Below are 22739 nucleotides of genomic sequence, written 5' to 3'. Positions count from 1 at the left end.
TCCTTTAGGATGGAATGGTTGGATCTCCTTGCAGTCCAAGGGACTCTCAAGGGTCTTCTCCAACACCACAGTTCAAAAGCTTCAATTCTTCGGCGCTCAGCTTTCTTCACAGTCCAACTCTCACATCCATACCTGAGTACTGGAAAAACCATAGCCTTGACTAGACGGACCTTTGTTGGCAAAGTAATGTCTCTGCTTTTGAATATGCTATCTAGGTTGGTCATAACTTTCCTTCCAAGGTGGAATCATTTTTTAATTTCATGGCTGCAATCACCATCTGCAGTGATTTTGGAGCCCCCAAAAATAAAGTCTGACACTGTTTCCACCGTTTCCCCATCTTTTTGCCATGAAGTGATGGGACTGGATGCCATGATATTCATTTTCTGAATGTTGAGCTTTAAGCCAACTTTTTCACTCTCCTCTTTCTTCATCAAGAGGCTCTTTAGTTCCTCTTCACTTTCTGCCATAAGGGTGGTGTCATCTGCATATCTGAGGTTATTGATACTTCTCCCTGCAATCTTGATTCCAGCTTGTACTTCTTCCAGCCCAGCGTTTCTCATGATGTACTCTGCATACAAGTTAAATAAGCAGGGTGACAATATACAGCCTTGACATACTCCTTTTCCTATTTGGAACCAGTCCATTGTTCCATGTCCAGTTCTAACTGTTGCCTCCTGACCTGCGTACAGATTTCTCAGGAGGCAGGTCAGGTGGTCTGGTATTCCCATCTCTTTCAGAATTTTCCACAGTTTATTGTGGAAAAAAAAAAAAAAAAAAAACTCTTTCAGAATTTCCACACAGTCAAAGGCTTTGGTATAGTCAATAAAGCAGAAATAGATGTTTTTCTGGAACTCTCTTGCTTTTTCCATGATCCAGCGGATGTTGGCAATATGATCTCTGGTTCCTCTGCCTTTTCTAAAACCAGCTTGAACATCTGGAAGTTCACGGTTCATGTATTGCTGAAGCCTGGTCTGGAGAATTTTGACCATTACTTTACTAGCTTGTGAGATGAGTGCAATTGTGTGGTAGTTTGAGCATTCTTTGGCATTGCCTTTCTTTGCGATTAGGATGAAAACTGACCTTTTCCAGTCCTGTGGCCACTGCTGAGTTTTCCAAATTTGCTGGCATATTGAGTGCAGCACTTTCACAGCATCATCTTTCAGGATTTGAAATAGCTCAACAGATTAAACCCCTTCAAAGAATAAAGATGTATAACAACACATCAAACCCTTACTACAGCAAAGTCTAGTCATCAAAGGGATTAAATATACAAATATTTTAAATGACAGAGGAAAATAACTCCCACTTTTATACAGTCAATAACTATGCACTGATCTCCACTCACAGAATCTTCTACTCCAACATCTCTCATAGACATTTCAAACTTACTATGTCTCAAACTAAATTTCTACTCTTTTCTACTTCCCCAAATTATCCCTCCTGGCCAAAATTATTCCTCCTGCAAACTTTTGCCTACATCCCAAACCTTGGTGTCAAGTTTGACTTCTTTCTCTCACGTATACTCCACATACCAGTCAGTAAATCCTATTGGTTCTATTGTCTAAATACTACATTCAGAATCCACTCAAATCTCACCACCTCTACCAGAGCAATTTCTCACCAAGATTATTGTACCACTATGATCAAGTGTCAAAACACAACCAAAATAATCCTTGTAAAATGTATGTCAGATTATGTCCCACTTCTAACAGTCATCAGTGGCTTCCCAACATTCATGCCCCATTTTGTTTCATCCATTCCAGACACCCTTGAGCCTCAAGGCATTTGCTTGGCATTCCCTGTCTGCCATGACCTTCCCCTTGGTATACACAGTCCTCTTGGTACTCAAGGGGGATTTGTTCCAGGATCCTGGTGATACCAAAATCTGTGGATGCTCAAGTCCTTTATATAAAATGGCCTAATATTTGCATATAGCCCAGCACATCCTCCTATACACTTTAAATCATCTCTGGATTACTTATAATACCTAATTCAATGTAGATGCTATGTAAATAGTTACAAATACTATGTAAATTATATGTAAATAGGCTCTGAAAGTGAAAGTGTTACTCACTCGTCCTGTCTGACTCTTTGCAACCCCCTGAACAAGGCTCCTCTGTCCATGGGATTCTCCAGGCAATAAGACTGGAGTGGGTTGCCATTTCCTTCTCCAGGGGACTTTCCCAACCCAGGGATTGAACCCAGGTCTCCTGCATTGCCATCTGAGATTCTTTACCATCTGTGCCACCAGGGAGGGAAGCCCTGGCAAACAGAAAATTAAAGTTTTGTTTTTTGGAACTTTCTGAAATTGTTTTTCCCAAATATTTTTGGTCTGTGGTTGATTCTGCAGTTGCAGAACCCACAGACAGAGTACCAATTGTACCCACTCCCTTACCTTCTTTAGGTCTTTGCATACATGTCAGCTTCTTAGTAAGGACTTCACCTGGTCACTTAGATTTGTCATTGCCCCCAAACACTTCCTTTATCTCCCTTCCCCCTTCTATATTTCTCTAAAATATTTATATCAACACAATATATATTTTACTTATTTATTTTTCTTTACCCCCAAGAATATAAACTCCTTTAGGGCAAGAGAGTTTATCTTTTTGCTCACTGCTGTATTCCCAGCACTTAGAAGAGGGGCTGCTGCTGCTGCTAAGTCACTTAAGTTGTGTCCGACTCTGTGCGACCCCATAGACAGAACCCCACCAGGCTCCCCCGTCTCTGGGATTCTCCAGGCAAGAACACTGGAGTGGGTTGCCATTTCCTCCTCCAATGCATCAAAGTAAAAAGTGAAAGTGAAGTCGCTCAGTTGTGTCCGACACTCAGCTACCCCATGGACTGCAGCCTCCCAGGCTCCTCTGTCCATGCGATTTTCCAGGCAAGAGTACTGGAGTCGGGTGGGTCTAGCACATAGTAAATGCTCAATAAATATTTGTTGAATGCATAAATGAACAAGCAAAAGGAAGCATAAAGGTGCTCAGAAAAGCTAGAGAGGTCAGAGAAATATTTATGAGGAACTAATATACCAAAACATAATAAAGTTGTGATGGGGAAACAAAGTACATTTCTTAAAAAAAAAAAAAAAAAAAAAAGGTCAACGTTTCTAGTTGAAACGAAAGTTCAGTGTTTCGTAAAGCCTAATTGGCATTAGGAAAAGTTACTATCCTTGCCTATTTCATTGTTTTCAAAGAGGATCTATCCACTGTCCATTGCCAAGGGCCCTTAGCTTCTGAAGAACTGAAAGAAACTCTGGGAATGGACAAGTTCCCAAAATGATGATGTCCTTTTCTCAGCTACCACATACACAAAGAGACAAGGGGTTGTCTTAGCCTTCTATCAGACCTAGTCCCAGGATCTTCACACAGTACAATCATATGTTTCTTAGCCACCTTTCAACTAAAACCACTAATTGCTAAACTCACCTTTCTAAGAACTACAATCACAGCCTCTTCAAACTAAAATGGATCTTAAAATGATCTCAACCCCTCACATATTTTATTTAAAAAACTACAGTGAAAAAAAAACGGTGACTTGCCCAAAATAACTTGAATAGTTAATTATACTAAGTATTTTTCAAATAGTAAGTGATAAATGTTACCAAATCTAAGAGAATTGAGACAATTGGAACAAATTCTCTAGTATCCAAAACAAGATAGTCACAAAAATTAAGTCAAAATTATTAAATCTCATAATATCAACAACTCCATCTATCCACATGTTAGATTCAAAACTTACAACAGAGCCATCAGCAAAACCATACTCCAGTATTCAGCAAACAAACTAAATGATGGATGAATTTAGATTTAAGAAAAATATATACCTTCTCCCCAAAGGAGGCTTTCATTGTCCAGTGTTGGGAATGATGAGGACTTCTAAAGTCTTTTTGCAAGTACCAACTTTCCCAAGCATTACCGGCTTCAAATAGCAGTATAAAGATGTTTCTATGAATCAATCATTTTCACGTGAGATCCAGAGGGAACAATTTGTAAAAGGTACCTGATATTCACCACGCCTGCCACCCTCTCCTCCTCGCCCTGCAATATTCTCACACGCTTCCTCGGCAGTGTGTCCTTGGCACTGTTTCCGATAGAGTATGTGATAGCCTTCAAGTGCCTTACAGTGAGACGAGATTGTGAACCATGATTATAAACTATCTCCAGCGTGCTACAGGAAAAAGGATTACTATTTTTGTAATATTTATTTATTTGGCTGCACCGGGTCTTAGTTGCCGCACGCAGGATCTTAGTTATGGCATCTGGGATCCAGTTCCCTGACTAGGAATCAAACCTAGGCTCCCTGCTTTAGGATCATGGAGTCTTAGCCACTGGACCACCAGGGAAGTCCCAAAGGATTACTCTCTTCGTGGTCAAAAATTTCTTGCCAAAACCCTTTCCATGGTCTGCATCTAGTGAAACTCTACCATGCCTTTAAAGGACCACCTTTATTCTTCTTTCCTGGGGACCTTTTTCTGACTGTTTTATCCATTGGTGCTTTTTTCTTGATCAGATGACCTATAGCATTTGTTATCTGTACCTGTAGCATTCATCACACACTGGCAAGTAACATCTTTTGTATAGTCATCTTAGTTGTTGCTGGCTTTTTTCTTATGCTTGACTGGATAAAGAGTCAGAATCTCTAAGAGTTACATAATTGATATTCCTAAGGGGATTTTCCAGACAATAAAGGGTAATCTTTCTACATATGAAGGGAAAGAGTCAGAAATTTTAAAAGAGCAATTGGGTTTTAGAATACACAGCACAACCATCACTGAACTGTAATTTCAGAAGCTTTGTATTACACCAAAATAATGATTCCCATGCTTTTAAAGTAATAAGGATGTCTTTTAAGGTCAAAACATATTTTAAAGTTAAAATATATTTTGTGTACCAAAAACATACTCAATATTAGTCAGGTGTTAAATATCTTTTAACAGAGAATACATGCATTCAAAAGTCTAACTACACAATGGTATGTAAGATGGTACTTATCTGGTCTACAGAGCTTACCTGATGTGCACAAGAAGTTGAGGTTACCCCAGGACCTCAGACTGCACATGATTGAACTTCACTGTGCTGTGGACATGCAATATTATTGCCATATCAAAAAGTACTACAACCTAAAACTATTTACTGCTAAGTCGCTTCAGTCGTGTCCGACTCTGTGTGACCCCATAGACGGCAGCCCACCAGGCTCCCCCGTCCCTGGGGTTCTCCAGGCAAGAACACTGGAGTGGGTTGCCATTTTCTTCTCCAATAAAACTATTTAGGAGCAAGCAAAACACAGAAGGACTGATGCTGAAGCTGAAACTGCAATACTTTGGCCACGTGATGCAAAGAACTGACTCATTTGAAAAGACCCTGATGCTGGGAAAGACTGAAGGCAGGAGAAGGGGACGACAGAGGATGAGATGGTTGGATGGCATCTGTGACTCAATGGACATGAGTTTGAGCAAGCTCCGGGAGTTGGTGATGGACAGGGAAGCCTGGCATGCTACAGTCCATGGGGTCGCAAAGAGTCGGACACAACTGAGTGACTGAACCGAAAATACAGAAAGACGAACAAATCCCTACCTATCCCCATCCCACTCCCTCTCCCAAATCGAACATAAAATCCTTCATTAACTCAATCTTTCTTTCCAAGAAGCAGATTTTTAGCAACGTGAAACAATTCACTTCAATGCTTCAATAATGAACTTTTCTTGTGGTTTTAATATTACAGCAAAAGGAACCAAAAACTGAACATTATAGACAAGTCAAATATTTGCCAGTCCGTCTCTCACATATTTCCTGATTCTACTGAAATCTCAATCCTATTTACCCATTTTACCACCTTCTTCAAACAAACAAGCAAAAACCACCAGTATTTTCCAGCAAAGGCAGAAATATCATTGTGATCTCAGTTCTAGTCTTTTGTGCAGTTACCAATAAGAATGAGCTTAAATAAACAGCAGGTGAGCAGAGCGTTTAAAGGAATTAGCTCTGAGCTCAAGTCTTGGCTCTGTCACTTATTAACTGTATGATCTTGGGCGAGTTACTTAACTAAACTTCAGATAATTTACGTAAAGTGCTTAACAGGATCCTTGGCAGGTTTTAAGGGCTGAGAAAAGTGGTTACTGATTAAGTAATTATATATAATAGATACATAACAAAGATATCCTTCTTATCATAACAATTTCAAAGCTTCCTTCCAATTCCCTCTTGTCTGGCTCTGACAGGTCTGTCCCAGGTATCATAAACCTCCACCCCTGACCTATACCTGGTTCTACTACCTCCAGTTCTACCCTTGGCTATGACCATAAGCAGTTTCTGGAAGTGAGGGAACACACGACAAAAAAAAAAAAAAACAGGAGGCCACCTGAGTAAGCTAGAACGGCAACAAAATCCACTTCGAAACACTGAATTCACTCAAGCAGGAATCTGCCTTAGAACCAGAGACAAAGAGAAAGGCAAGAGAGAAAAACTAACCAAATTATTCAAATACTTCTAAAACCCTTACCTCCAGTTAAACAAATGACTGAAGATTTGAAGCCCAAATTTTAAACAACAGCTTTATTGTCTGCAGGAGCCATCAAGAACCAGTGCTACTAAAGAAACATGCCTCACTAAAACAATTCTTTACCATTTTTAATTTAACAATCATTTAACCGTTGCTAGACTATTTTTTAAGAAGACGTCTCAGCAACTTTTTCAAGTTTCTTCTTTCCCCATGCATTTCAACAGGCAGTGAATTAGTTCATCATGTGTTCAGGCCTCCTGCTGGCAAGCATAATTAAAATTAAGCAAGCAACAATTCCGCTTACTGTTAAGATTCTGTCCAATTCTTTGATGAAGCCGAGTCTGGTTTCTCCAGGAGCCAGTTGAAAGTTCTGCAACAAAAACTTGGGGTTGCTCAACTCGATGCTGGCCATCCCTTCAGTAGATGGCACTCTTCCCTTTGAGCCCAAATCACACAAGCGCCAAGAAGCATGTTCTATGACATTCAGGTGTGATACAAAGCAGAGATTCTTTCTTCAAAGCTCCCTCCAGAAACTCATTCATCAAAAGTTGATGGTCCAACCAGACACTTTTAAAGAGCCCAGGGAAATGCAGATTATAAAACATCAAACACAATATTAATAAAATCACCTAACAAGTGATTACCAAGTAATCGGCTTCTCAGAGCCTTTTGTATACTTTTTTATTCAGGCATAAAATGTTCCTTCCCTAATACAGAGGTAATGGCCTTTCAGTGGCTACTGATCAGATCTTGTCTATCAAATCTCATTAAGGTATTCAAGGTAGCACAGTGTTTGGAAAACTATGATTTTGTCATTATCAACATTCACTAAGACTAATGAAAGACGTATTACTTTCATATTACTTTCAACATTTTTGGTTGAAAAAATTCATATAATTTTTGATACCCACTTAAAAAGAATCAAACATCCTAATACAAAATTACTGTACACCTAGTTTTCCAAAAAACAAATACATATTTCTGATTCATTAAACTGTCTTTTACTTTAACACATAATAGTTCCCAGTTATTAATGATAAGCAAGGTTTCCCACACTTCTGTTTCAGAGACTTTTTAAAATAAAAAGCATACAGTTGTGGACAGAAATAGAAGGAAATTTCTTTTTAGTGCAACCTCCAGGTGAAAGCCAAACTTTTCAGCAATCACCTTAAAAATTCCACCTTTTCTAGTTGAGCTAAAACTCAGTCCTGGCAAAAAAAAGTCAAAGGAGAAAGGTAAGGTAAAAGGAACACGGTTTTTAAATTTTAAAAAGGAAAAAAACAAAAGCACTGAGAGTGGGGATAAGAAATGGGAAAAACATACCAATTTCAGTAACCATCTCTTTGCCCTGTCCACTTTCACCCTATGCACCTAAGCCCATTCACAACTCCACTTGAGCTCTGACCATCATCACCCTTCCCCAAACACTTCCTCAGATAATAAAAGGCTGACCTTACAGAATCTTTTCCTTATGTACTAATAAGACAAATGAGATTAGAGGTAACAATGCAGCTAACAGTTGCTGGCTCTTAATTTCTGAAGGATTAAAAAAGGGATCCCTGGGGAGGCCTTGATCCCAAAATATACTTCTTTAGATGTACCAAATAAGCCTAATTACCTTCTCCACGAGGATACTGAGGAAACCTATCTCTTTGCTATAGCATGGAGTCATTCCAGCGGATCAAAAGATGACAGGACAAGAATATTGTATGGAAAAGAGAAAGGAAATGCTGTTCTCACACTGGATGAGCTAAGCCACTGTGGAAGAACTTCACAGAAACATTGCTGACGGTGACAAATTAAAGGCACAGACTAAGTCCCCAAGATACTGATAAAGCTCAGCACTGCTCCAACCTGACTGCTTTCTACATTGTTGAAATTCCAGCTCCCCTAGCAAGCAACCAACAATAGCCCTGGGAGCTGAATTAAACAGGCTCCTGAACTCACACCTGCACCGTCCCTTCCTCTTCCATCTGAAGTAAGCCCTTCTTTGATGGGGGATGGGGGAGTGAAAAATTACAAGAACAAATTCAAAGAGGTATGAGAATTAGCAAAAAGAATAAAGTAAGAATTCCATGTATGTTACTTAGAGTTAAGTTTTCATATTACTTCCCTTAATGAACGTTGTGAGCATTAAATTTTGAAAATTGTTTTATTAATATATACAGTGTTCTTCTTCAAAACACTGGTTTTAAGAATGTAAGTTGTTATTACTGCCCTTATGTTTCTAAAAAGTGTTTCAACCCCTGGCGGGCTGGTTGTGGGAAGTTTTTTATCTTATGGAGGTCAGTATGTCTATGGCAGAAAAAGTGAGCTTCATAACCCAATCTTCAAACTCTAGCCTTGTTTGAGTCAGTAGCAGTCTTAAATGCTAGTTAATGTACTGCTATATACCAATATCCTCAGGTCCAGTTTCAGGCAATTTAAAACAAGAGGTTTCAAAGTTCATTTTATATCAGGGAGTTAGGGTTAACCCTAACCCATTTCCAATTAAGCTTTAACTAAAACCAACTTTTAAAACAAGTAATTGTAAAGTATATACGATGGTGAGACAGATCAGCCTGACATTAGGTAAAATCAACTTATATCTCACCTCATTATAAAGATATAACTATTTGTCAAAGACTAAACACATTTTATTGGAGAAGGAAATGGACAAAGGAGCCTGGCAGGCTGCAGTCCATAGGGTCACTCAGAGTTGGACACGACTGAAGCGACTTAGCAAACATATTTTATAATAATAATTCAGCTCTGGCATAGTTAAAAACCAGTCTATACAATCTTCCTAAGAAGGAAATTTACAAAAACAAAAAGCCTTTAGACATCAAGGATGAGTTTCATCCATTTTTATACTTTTTGGTGATCATGCAACTACTTTTTAAGTTATGCTAGACAATTATGAAAACCACATTTATTCTTCAAAGTTTCTAGGATACTCTTTTAAATTGCTCCTTCAGTGTAGTAAGTCATGTCCTAGAAACCTGAAAGCTACTATTGATGCAGCTTTTCAAAGATACACAAAAAGAAAATAATTTAAAGAAAACAAAAGATTCTGATTCTCATTATCTATGCTATCATCTAAGACTTGACAGTAAGTTAAATGGCACTTTAACGTTCAAGTATGTTTTCAATTGTGTAATTAACTTACTTTTGAGCTTGATTTTGTGATTAGTCCACATATAAGAGATCAACATTATGAAACAAAACACACACACACGTCTTTTTCTCTAACATTTTAAACTTTCAGTTAATTTCAATTAAAACTGTTCTATGCATGCAGTTGATATTCAAATAATCACTACATGAATGCCAGGTGAATCATTTTGTAATTCACCTGAAAGGAAGAGCATCCTCCAAGTAGTATGGTTACACATGTGTGTCCATAACTAGCTACTGCTAGAAAGAAAAAAAAACTAATCAAATTCATCTAACTTATTAGACATAAGGGATATACAAGGGATAACAAACTTTTTCTTTCAAGCCATAGTCAATGAAACACTGCTAACCTGTATGATTTAGAGAGGATTCTTAGTATACACAACCCACTGCAGTAAAAATTTGAAACTGTCTTGGCTTTTGGCCAAAAGAATTCAGTCACTAGCAAGACCTGAAATACCTCATAACAATCTCATCTAGAAATACTAGGGCACATACCCCAAGATCAAATGATAAAGCATTAACAGAAGACATGAAATAAAGTATTAGGGCACCCATTTTGAATCTCAATGACTAGCCACAGTCTACGACTGCTCAATTAATTTCAAATAGGGTGTTTATGTTTAAAAGAAAGTACTCTTGATTAAACATCTTAAATGTATTTTATTCAAATTCTACATGTTTAATGTTTCCAAAGGAATCTGAAACAGCACTGAATTTTAATATCAGAAAAATGAGTATTTAGTGTGAGAAACATATTAGTAACCTGTGTCTTCAATACAGTTTGAGCTTTCTTAATTCAACGGATGCTGTTTTTAAACACTGCTCCCTAATATTACCTTTCACTAAATTGCCAACAAAGGACATATTTGATCTCTACAATAGTAATCCTAAACATTACTTCAAACAGCTACCAATTTAGGTTATAATTAACTGGCTTGACCTATCAATGACACTGGTGAAGCATCAACACAGAGGTCCTTGAGGAATGGGAGTGACAAAGTAAAAGCCACTTATAGCTAACTGTAAAAGGTAAATCAGGTGGAATTTTGAACAAACTGAAGTTAATATTCACCTCAGGTTGATGCAGTGTTGATAATCAGAAGATCAAGACTTAGTGCAGAACTAGAATCAACAAAGAGCCTGTTGGACCAGCTGGGGCCCTACACATCTGGCAAGCTTAAAGAACAACAAAAAAAGACTTGAATCTTCAGTAATTAAAAAGATAACATGGTACAGCCCACAATCTAGCATTTGAGCTACACGTATGTCATGTGAAAAGAGAATCCTCTTCCAAAGTCAAAAGGTGATTCTACTTTATGCAGATTGGTTACTGCCGTTCAGATTTAAACGCATCTTCGTGATATGAATACAGGAGGATGTTGCTAAACAAGGCATATGCACAGCTGCAGTCTTGGAGACCCTGTGAAGATACTTCATTCATTTGCAGGTATTACCCCAAGTTTCATAGCAGCAGGGGTTACTGGCTATGCGGACTTACTTTCAAATCAAGCTCTGGGTTCAGAACCAGCCAGTCTGTGCCTACGAGCTATACAAAATACTTAAACCTTTATGTCTGTTTAGGCATTGGGTTGTTATGAGGATTAATCATATAAAAGTCTGTGCCTGGCACAGAGGTAGAGCAAATAATATTGGCTGTTACAAATATTTGCTGAGTCTTCACTTGCTGGGTCACATGATATAACCACCTTCAAAAAAAGTAACTTTATAGTGATGCTGATAAACACATAAAAGACTGAGGACCAAACTATATTCTAAGCACTTTACACATAAAAACTCATATGGTTCTGATAGTATTATTCCCAACATTTTACAAACCCAATTTGTTCAGAGTTGGGTTTTTATGATTTTATATGATTTCTTTCTCGAATAGAAATAAAATTTCTTGTACTCTGATGACACACAAAAGTGCTGCCCAGTACTGCTAACCAACTACTTTGAGATGGCAGAGATTAAATAGCTAACAACCTGCACAGGCTTAAGTGTAACAAAAACACTCAGGCACAAGAGACCTATTTCAGGAGGGCTCACAATCTCAGAGGTTGGGCCCTACCCTGTATTTGGGTTTGAGGATGGTGTGTAGGAGGTGGGCTGATGCTATGTCCTCTTAGTCTCAAAAGACATTCTGGTTTTACAAAGACCACATCCACACTTTAAACGTCACTGAGCAGAACCTGCATTCATACCGGGGTAACATTACTGAAAAGGGGGTTAGAAATAGCAAAGTGTGCAATATCATTTTCTCATTCATTTTCAGAATGTAAAACATATTCTGAAAATACAACCTATCATGCAAAATAGTTCCTAGATGTCTTATGATCACCTGTGTCATATGTCTACCAACAAACATTTCCTTATAACATATATGTAAAAAAGCTGCAACTTACTGAATGCCTCATAACCAACTATCTCAAGAGCTCAAATTATGTTTAACATTCAAAATAGACATACCAATTTTTTTTCTTTAAAAGCAACTATTGCCAACATTTTTCAGTCACTTAAGAGTTTTAAGAGCAGAGACTGAACTCTTTGGAAAAAGGAACACTTAAATATAGCAAAAGTGGCCTTTTTTCCCCCTGGTCTTCCCTCTGCAAAGGTAATCTGCTCGATTTAAGCAGAGGAAAATGAGTTACAGTGCAATTACAATGCAGTGGAGACTTTTAGATATACAAACTTTATACATTCGCTCCAAAAGTAACTTAACCCTATAAATGAATGGGTCCTATATCTTAATTACTTTTTTTTTTTTTTTTACAAAATACTCAAGCATCTTATTTAAAAATGACAAATTATGAGGTATTCTTATTTTACTCCCTTTAACAATCTAATTAGAAGTCCTCCAAAGCCCAAAGTAGGATGAACCCAGCATGGTGCTGATGCACTCCATTCCAAGAAAAGCAACCATTTCATACTACTAAATCTAGTGTCATAACATAAAAAGTTCATGCACCTTTCAAATGGAGCTGATTCCTACCCCCCAAATCTTATCAACTCCCTCACCAAACTTGCATATAAATTCCCACTCAAAGCCTCTTGGTTGATTTAAATTCCTTCTCTCTCCACACCACTCCAGCAGGTCAATTACAACAGCACATGTGCCAAAGAAATTAGTGGTTTTACTCACGCTCCCATTTTAAACGGGCACCTACTTGCAATTAAATCTCTCCAACAAAAAGTTTACCTGAGGCCATTCTTGCTATTTTACTAGAGGCCTAGCTCATTCTACCTGTCTCTGTGGTCTTGCCTCAGCTATAATGGCATACTTCCAAACAGCCTGGACGCCCCCAAACACCAGCTAACCGGACCTGCAGCCAACTCTTGCCTGTCACCCCGGGCAGGAAGCACAACCTAACATGTATACATTTGTAGGGGTGGGGTGGGAGGGTGTGTGTCGGGGGGATGGGGACACAGATTACAGGAGAAAGGTTTGACTGAATACTCTTAACTTGGTAACAGAAGTGTTTTTTTTTTTAACGAGGAAAACAAACCAACACTTCCTCCCTTACCTCCACCTTTTTCCAAGCGCGGGAACCTCCCAACCCTCCTGGAGCGCACCTTCAGAGCTTAAGGTCCCTCGGATCCCGAAGCTTCGGCCAGTTCTTGGTTTTTAGAACTCCCCGTCCTCTGGGAGAAATCAGAGGACGCCCGAAAGACTCGGGCCCACCCCGCGGCGCCCGGAGATCCTCCCCTTCAGGTCCACTTTCCTCGCCCGAGGCTCCCGTTCCAGTCCCGGAGGGAGAAGGGTTCACCTGAGGCCGCAAGGGCAGCCAATAGGAAAGTCCCCTCGGCCCTGCAAGTCGCCGCAATCCAACCCCCGCGCGACCCCCTTAGAAGGGTCCCCGCAGCCCAGCCCGCGCGGGCGCCTGCCGTCCCCGCCGCGAGAAGCGGTGGAAAGGCCGCGCCTTCTCTCCCCTCAGGATTACCTCGCAGCGCGCAGCCGGCTTTGTGCTTCCCTCCCTCCTTCTCCGCGGCCGCCGGGACTGCAGCGGCCGCGCGATCCTCCACCGCCGCCTCTTAAGCGCCGCACGGCTCCAGAGGGGAGGGCAGAAGGGGAGGGGGCGTGAGGAGGGAGGGACCTGGGCGCCGAGCCCTGAGAGGCAGGAAGCGGCGACACCTGGGTCACGATGCTTCTAGCTCTCGCTCTCCGTTTTTAAAAATACAATTTAAACCCCTCTCTTTCCCCTCCCGCCCCGCGCCCCCGCGACCGTTACCGGCAGGGCGGCTCACGCTCTGGCGGGACTGGCCGAGAGCCCCTCGAGCGTCCCCTGGCCCCGCCCCTAAGGCCCCGCCCTTAGGCCCCCAGGCGCCTCTGGCTCCACCCCCACAAGCCCGCCCCTCGCGTCCCCCGAACGCCCCTGGTCCCACCCCTCGGGTCCCCGAGCGTCCTGGCCCCGCCCCTCGGAATCACAGGATGTTCCTGACCCCGCCTCCTCAAGGCCCCGCCCCCAACGCGGCCCCTCGGGCCCCTCCAGAGCCTTGGTACCGCCCCCTACGGCCCCCTCCTCTCCCGCCCGTACCCAGTCTCTAAAGCCGCGGCCGCGGGGCCCTACAGGCCTGGCCTCTGGGAGGGCCTGGTGCGGGGCAGTTGTCTGGCATCTCTTTCAGCGTCCTCCTCCAGCTCTACATCTTCGATCCGTTGCGTGCCTTGCGGGAGGGTCGGAGGAGTAAAAGACCCCGACGGAAGCTCGACCACAAGGGATAGGAAGGGCGCCTTGGAAATGCCGCCCGCCCAAATCTGAGCAAGGCGCCCCCCTCCCCCCACCGCCGGCCACAATCCTAAGGTTGAGCCACAGCTTTCAGAGTCAACCTCGGCCGCCTACACTGGCTGTTGGGTCTTCAGCGGGAGGCCACTGCTAAGGTTCAACCTCCGCACGTCCCTCACTGGAGGGGCCTGGGTGTTCTCAGCATAGTTGCTTATGGGGGCGCCTCTTTCCCCCTACTCACCTCCACAGAGGGACAGGGGCTCTCTTTTATCAGCTCCACTTGTACGCCTCAAGGGTCTTCACCCCGAATTTGGCCCCTGGCCTTGAGACCTTATGAGAGCTCATCTCTTGGAGGTGAAAAGTCAAGTCACTGCCAGCCTTGAAAATGAATTCGGGGCCGGGTAAACTTTGCAGGGATGTGGATCCATCCACAGGTGACACTGGGCCACCCACCCCCCGCCGCCCAGACAAGACTTACCCTAGAAATAGACCTCCCAGCAACACACACCTTTCTCTACCACCCACGGCTTGCACCCCTCCCGCATACGTGTCCTGAACGGGCACAAATCCACTCCCAAGCCCACCCTCTGAGCGACATTCTGGTTATTCACGGTCTCTTGGGTCAACCCCACCCTAACACACAACAGCAAACTTCATTCCCCACCCTTATCTCCCTTCGTTTCCAAGGCACTGGCGACAGGCCACTTCATTTCCTTCCTCCTCTGCAGACTCTTCTCTTCCCCCTCAAATACTTCGTGCCATCCCCCTCATCTTCATCCCCTCCCTCTTCCCTAAAAATGTGCTAATTAAAATGTAGTTTCCTCTTCCCACATATGAAGTGTGGAAAATGAATCTTGTCTTGGCAAAAACTGTGATTCATTTATCCTCGCTTTCTCTCTCCACTGGACCAAAGCTATAGAAATTTTAGTCTACCACCATCTCCCATATGCTCAAAATCTGACCATGCCTCATGGTTTTTAAATACCCCTAAAGGGCGGTGGGGAAGGCTTCCTGGCTTTGGGGAGAAAATATTTAGAAAACGCTTGGCCTGTCATTTTATTTGGCATTTTAAAATATCTGCAGTATTTGAGAGAGATATTGGGAGTGGCTGGATGTTTTTTTGCATTTAGAAAGCAAGAAATGAAAAAAAGCTTGGCACGCATCAAGGTTAGCCTGTTTATGAATAGCCCCCCAAAAGTGTGTTAGGGGTACATATCAGACAATAGTCTCCACTGCACAGGACGTTCGCCTGTCACAGATCTAGACCTCCCCCCGCCCCAAAGGAAGACAAATTAACATAATCCATTTTAAGCATGTCTGATGAGCAATCCTTCCCGTGATCACTCCATTTCCCACAGTTTCTGGACAAAATGGATAAAAGATTTGCTTACCCGCTTAGGATGCAAGGCTTTCTTGTGTCCAGGGCAGTAGACGTGTGCGTCTTCTAGGTGTGGATTCTGCAGTGCTGCACAGAAACCCACTGCAGCCTCAGACCGGCGGCAGCGGCGGCTTCTCCCAACGCCGAGTAGTAAAGTGTGTGACTCTGGTAGAGACTCCACAATTACCATTAGGCGCTTGCTTATGAGAGAGGAGGCGGAATCTTTCTTAAAGGAATGGGTAGTGTTTTTCCTCTCCACTATTGCTTCATGAGAGGCTGAAAGGGTGGAAGCAGGGAGTTTTTTTGGACTGAGTATGGCAGTACAGCTGTGGGAGGTCAAGGTTAAAATTAACTGGGTGATCGAGGGACCGATTTAGTGTGAGTCAATGAAATGCTAGAAGCATTGGTTTTAAAGAGCCCTGCTAACTTCAAGCTCTGGGGTCCATGGCAAAAATAAAGTGATGTGCCTTGAAACTGACTAGTACTTTGTGTTAATAATTAATTTCGAATCATCGCTTTAAACTGATAACTCTACAAAGGGAGGTTATTTCATATTTAATACAAGAACATGAAAAGAAAAATAAAACACACAATTGGGAACAAGAGTCAAGTCTTACTAATGCACGCATATCTGCTATTTCAGTGAATATCAGTATTAGAAAATATTGTAAATCAATTGTACTTCAATTAAAAAAAGAAAAGAAAATATACTATTGACAGATCAATCTGTACTTATAAAAATTATAATATTATTTATAGAAAAAACAATAAAAATCTAAACTAATGTAAGAAAATAATAGCTGGCTATTATGCTATTTCAGTGGCAATTCAAAGTTCAGCAAAATTAAGGAACTCATAGGTAGATTACTTTAAATGCGTCCAAATTTACTATTTACACTATTAGAATGTGGTGTGTCCACACAGGAGGAGAATGAGTCTGCTTTATAACTTTAATTTTTATCTCAAATAATATTCCTCAATTTAAGCACTGAACATCTGAGATTTTTTTTCTTCAGTGGTAAATGAGGAGGTGTGGTCCCAAAATATGAATAGAGAAAAATATGAAAAATATTCTGTGATTGATGATTTTACACAGCTTTTGTTAACTACCAGTGATCTTGAGCAGGTAAGTAAACTTTTTTGTTCCATAGTCCCCTATTTTTTAGAATAAGGATGTTGCATTGAAATTTTCCTTTAGCATCCCAAAATACTATGATTTTTATGACAATTAAACGTTTATATTTTTGTTATTTGATGCATGTGTATTTCACTCCACACTCTGCTTCTCCTGAAAACTTAGATTAAAAATGTCTTTATTTTAAATGTATAAGCAGAGCTTATTATTTACAACTATTCCAAAACTATTTTGCAAATCACCATATTGTTTTTGTAAAGTGAAAAAACTTAATTTTATCTGACTTATGATTGTGTACCCAATTATGACCAATTTTCCTGCAGCAGAATCCTACAATATTGCTAAAAATACTGACTGACTGGAATACAAAATATATGTTTAATAGCAATTGGAACATCGTTAAAAAGAACTGGTACATCATCAGATGGTAGAGTTGGAACTGAGTTTAGAGCTCACCGACCCCAACTCTGTAATTTCACAAGTGGAGAAAATGGAAACCCAGAGAAGCAAAATGGGGGCTCAGGGAAGTTAACTCAGTCTCTACTCTTCACATACACGACCCCATGGACTATATCCCATGAGGATCCTCTGTCCATGGAATTCTCCAGTCAAGAATTCTCCAGGGGATCTTCCTGACCCAGGGATCAAACCTGGGTCTCTTACACTACAGGCAGATTCTTTACCATCTGAACCACCAGGGAAGAGCCTTCACACACACAGCAAATAAACATGTATGAACATACACTGTTTCACAGACCCACCCTGGGGCCTGAGCAAGACCTGTCACAACAACAACAAAGTCTTTCACTCATTTTGTGTTCATGTAGTATAAAGACATATCAAACAAGTGCTCGTAATGTGTGTGAATATTAACACAAATATTGCCTTCAGGCTTGGAGGTGTTTATGCTGGAAAGTAAAGAAATTTGTCCCCAGGGAATTTTTTTTTAAGTGACCTCTAAGGAAATTCACAACAATTATTTACAAACTCTGATTCATCTTCCACCCAAATGATAGGTCCCTGCACTTCTTTTCTTGCATCCTTTGGTGCCTCAGTTCCCTTTTGTCTAGATCGTCAAGAATGCCTGTGAAGAGGAAAAGTTCATTTTGGAGCCAGGGAGGGGAAAGTATTGTCGAAATTTAGTTCTGACCTTCAGAGATGCTTTTTGGAAGTTGCTTTTGGGGCTAGAGTCTAGCATTTTTTCCTTAAATCCTCATCTGATGCTCCTCGTAAGAAACCTGGCATACCTCCCTAGTTTCAAGGGGGCATTACCTTATATTAGCTGACAGAGCAAACTTGGTATTTTGTGTACTTAGCAAGACAATTTATCACTTACATGTTTTTTTTTAAGCCTCCCATGGGGAGAGATGGAGAAGGAAATGGCAACCCACTCCACTATTCATGCCTGGGAAGTCCCATGGACTGAGGAGCCTGGTGGGCTACATGAGGTTGCAAAGAGTCAGAAATGACTTAGCAACTAAACAACAACATAGAGAATTGAAGAAAATTAGTTGCCCAGTTTCTTCATCTCTTTTTATCTTGCTCTTCTGCAAGGAAGGCAGTTCGTCTATCAGGTGCTAATGGACAATGAATAAAATGGCTGTTATTTGTATAATTCAAAGCAACCCCTCAAAATTAAATGCATTTCTTTGTATCTTCCCCAAAGTACTGAGCATAGTCTCTTATATAAAGGCACTTAATAGATACTCTAAAAAATGAATACACAAATTAATGAAATGAATAGCCCCCCAAAATATCCAGAAACTGATTACAAAGTGTTTTTGTATGTTTGTAATTTGCATTGTCTAAAACAACTGACTCCATTCTCTACCTCCTTTTTCTCTAACACAGTCATGATCTAAGATAAACAATCTCCTTTCTGTAGAGCTTTTTAGGCATGCCTGATTTGTATTCTCCAATTAAATTGTAGCCACAAATCACTACATGAACTCTGGGTAGATCAAGCAGTAGCCAAGACACTCTCTGCCAAGAGAACAGAGGATTAAATTTCAGAATTCCAGTGCTCTAGTTCTAGTTGTGAAACCAACTGGTTATGTGACCTCAAACAAGTTTCTGGACATGCTTGTGCCTCAAGTTGAACCATCTTTTAAATGGTGGTGGCGGATGTTAAGACCTGCCGTCCCTACTTCATAGGGTGGTTATAGAATTCAAATGATAATAAAAGAAAAAATGCTTTGAACTTTTCAAAGCACTTTGTAAAGAAAAGGTGTTATTATAGACAGATGTATTTAAAATCAATTATCTAGTTCAAGGGACTTTACCCTAAACAACCTGTTTTACTACTTTACTAGTTCGGAAAGCAAACAGGTTTATCTCTTCCTGTATGTGCGTGCACACACACACACACACACACACACACACACGTATGCACCCTGCTGCTCCCAGTTTAACAACTTCTCAGCTTTGATGCTTTTCCCTTGGGCTGGGAAATAGCATCTGTAAAATGAAGAGCTAAGAATTTGTATAGAGAGCCCTCCACCATCATTTCCCCCAAAATTCACATTTTTAAAGCTCTCAGACAGAAAAGTAAACTCAGAGAAGCGCAACAGTCTTTTCATACTTCTTAATGTCATGTATTCTGTCCGTGGGGTTAGATGAACCATTCATTTGGAAACTTGGCCATGCTACATACATTTTGATCACCCCTTTGTGCCAAGAGAGTGTGGAAAGTATTCGGGGAACAGAGGGGGAAGGACTGACATGGAACTCATGCTAATGAGTTCCCCACTCCCCAGGGAGACATAATCAGAGTGATACTCAAGGATGTATCAACATATTTTAATAGTACTATGTGACCATATGGTTTATTTTAAAGGAATTGCCTCAGTTAAATGCCTGACAGTTTCTTATACAACTGCTTAAGTAACCAGGCCTGATACATCTCTGTAACGTTTATAAAATATCACCCTCAGAGTCTTCCCTTTTTCCCCAAAAGGTATTTATTGTCATTTATTCATTCTCCACTTGATGAGTCTTTTAAGATTATCATGCGATTAGTCACTAAGTTGTGTCTGACCCTTGAGACCTCATGGACTGTAACCTGCCAGGCTCCTCTGTCCATGAGATTTTCCAGGCAAGAATACTGGAGTGGGTTCCCATTTCCTTCTCCAGGGGATCTTCCAGACCCAGGGATCGAACCCTGGTCTCCTGAATTGCAGGCAGATTCTTTACCGACTGAGCTACCAGGGAGTCATCATGGCTAAACAAATAACTGCTAACACACAATGGCTAAACAAATAACTGTAATACACAAAAAACTAATAAACAACTACTGTAAATAAGATATTCCAATAAGAGCCTCATACATAGTTAGGTTAAAAAAAAATCAACCTACACAAAAAATCAACTTACCAGTTTCTGTGTAGAGAACACAAAATGAATACAAAATATGGGCTTCCCCGGTGGTTCAGTGGTAAAGAATCGCCTTCCAATGAAGGAGATATGGGTTCCATCCCTGTTCTGGGAATATCACACATGTCTCAGAGCAACGAAGCCCTTGTGCCACAACTAGTGAACTTGTGCTCAAGCCTGGGAACTGCAACTACGGAAGCCCATGCACCCTAGAGCCAGTGCTCAGCAACAAGAGAAGCCACTGCAATGAGAAGCCCAGGTACTGCAACCAAGAGTAGCCACTGCCCATGCAGCAACAAAGACCCAGCACAGCCAAAAATAAATAGTTTTTTAAAAATTAGCACAAAGTATGCAATTGCTATGTTAAACCTAAAATACATTGTTTATTATCATCACATGCCTTAAGATTTCGGGACCAGTCTTTAATGTATATATCTGAATTACATGATCTTAAAACTGAGTGTTTTATTGAGGAAACCAGAATTGAAAGACACACGTGTACCCCAATGTTCATTGCAGCACGTTTACAATAGCTAGGATGTGGAAGCAACCTAGATGTCCATCAGCAGATGAATGGATAAAAAAGCTGTGGTACATATACACAATGGAATATTACTCAGCTATTAAAAAGAACACATTTGAATCAATTCTAATGAGGTAGATGAAACTGGAGCCTTATTATATAGAGTGAAGTAAGTCAGAAAGAAAAACACCAATATAGTATACTAACGCATATATGTGAAATTTAGAAAGATGGTAACAGTGACCCAGCAAATGCAAGACAGCCAAAGAGACATAGTCTTTTGGACTCTGTGGGAGAGGGCGAGGGTGGGATAATTTGAGAGAATAGCACTGAAACATGTATATTACCATATGTGAAATAGATGACCAATCCAAGTTTGATGAATGAAACGGGGCACTCAAAGCCACTGCACTGGGACAACCTTGAGGGGTGGGTTGGGGAGGGAGGTGGATGGGGGGTTCAGGATGGGGGACACATGTACACCCATGGTTGATTCATGTCAATGTATGGCAAAAACCACTATAATGTTGTAAAGTAATTAGCCTCCAATTAAAATAAATAAATTAGTTTTTTTTAAAAATTGGTGTTTTAATCCTTATGGCACTATTTCTAGAATGTGATCAGGAACTATGTGCAACAGAATGACTTAGAGTGTTTCCTAAAATGTGGTTCTTGGACTCTATCCTTGAATGAGAATCTTTTAGGCTGTGGCCCTGGATTGAGGGTTTTTACAAGCATTCCAGGTGATTCCCGTGTACACCAAATTTGAGTACTACTACCCTACAGAACGGAGAGCGCGATGGCACCCCACCCCAGTACTCTTGCCTGGAAAATCCCATGGAAGGAGGAGCCTGGTAGGCTGCAGTCCATGTGGTCGAGAAGAGTCGGACACGACTGAGCGACTTCACTTTCATGCATTGGAGAAGGAAATGGCAACCCACTCCAGTGTTCTTGCCTGGAGAATCCCAGGGACGGGGGAGCCTGGTGGGCTGCTGTCTACGGGGTCGCACAGAGTCGGACACGACTGAAGCGACTTAGCAGCAGCAGCCGCAGCACCCTACAGAAACAAGACAATGTAGAATCTCTGAGATAGGATGAGTGAAACAACGGTGGCTCCTTTTTTATTATGTGAGAAGGATTCAGAGAAGGACTAACCCTGGCTCCACTCTTTCTACACTGTAAACTTGGGCAAAAATTTTAATCTCTCTAGATCCTAGTCCTCATCTGTAAAATTATTCCTGTTTGACCATGTTGTTGTGAGGATTGACATAACACAGGCAGAGTTTCTATTCTAGAGCCTGACCCGGAATGGAACTTCATATATATATATATATATTTATTCCTTCTCTCTTTGTTCAAAAATGAGTTTCCAGGTGGTTCTTCTTGTCCAGTGTTTTAGTATGCTTGGTAGGGTAATATGAGCTAGTAGCTTAATGAGAGCTAATACTTCCAGTACTGATGGTGTGCCAGTGCTAAATACTTTATATGCATTACTTCATTTCATATACACAATAATCCTTAAATATAAGGATTATTATTATTATTTTCAGTTAAAGCAACAGAGGCTGATAGAGGATAAGTAACATGCCCAGAATCTCAGAGCAACGAATTAGCAGAGCTAGGATTCAAACCCAGGCATTCTGACTCTAGAGCCTAACTGTTCATTATGCTGTATGTTTTGTATATTCTCTAAGTGGCTTAGATTCCAAAATAGGAGCCAATCTCTTGGAAGGAATAAGCAACTGCAAAATGGAGTTCATAAACCTCCCAGAAATACAAGCAAATGAATGTCATTCTTTGCCTATCTTAGAAGCCTTTGCCAGTTGCCTATAACAGAGCATGGCACCTAGGAGGTGTTCAGAAGTGTTAAATAGATGTAAGGCAGACCTTTCACTGGGCTTCCCAGATGGTGCTAGTGGTAAAGAACCCAGCTGCCAATGCAGAAGACATAAG

The 22739-nt window shown here is 41.0% G+C and overlaps 1 protein-coding gene across 6 annotated transcripts in view; it reads right to left on the bottom strand.

Moving 5' to 3' along the window:
* ADD3 (adducin 3) overlaps window positions 1-15938 on the bottom strand; it is a 133973-nt gene extending 118035 nt beyond the window's left edge. For 3 of the 6 annotated variants that reach the window (XM_019952836.2, XM_070780811.1, XM_019952839.2), the window contains exon 1: window positions 13599-13860. The gene's annotated coding sequence lies outside the window, so the exon portion shown is untranslated. Of the gene's footprint in view, window positions 1-13181; window positions 13204-13598; window positions 13861-15769 lie in introns of those variants that run through there. The other 3 variants (XM_019952835.2, XM_019952840.2, XM_070780810.1) reach the window with 2 other exon arrangements.
* Window positions 15939-22739: the final 6801 nt, after the last annotated feature.

This window comes from Bos indicus, chromosome 26 (assembly GCF_029378745.1).
Source record: "Bos indicus isolate NIAB-ARS_2022 breed Sahiwal x Tharparkar chromosome 26, NIAB-ARS_B.indTharparkar_mat_pri_1.0, whole genome shotgun sequence".
NCBI lineage: Eukaryota > Metazoa > Chordata > Mammalia > Artiodactyla > Bovidae > Bos > Bos indicus.
Note: the sequence above shows the minus strand (reverse complement) of the source record. Positions and strands in the feature narration are given on the sequence as shown.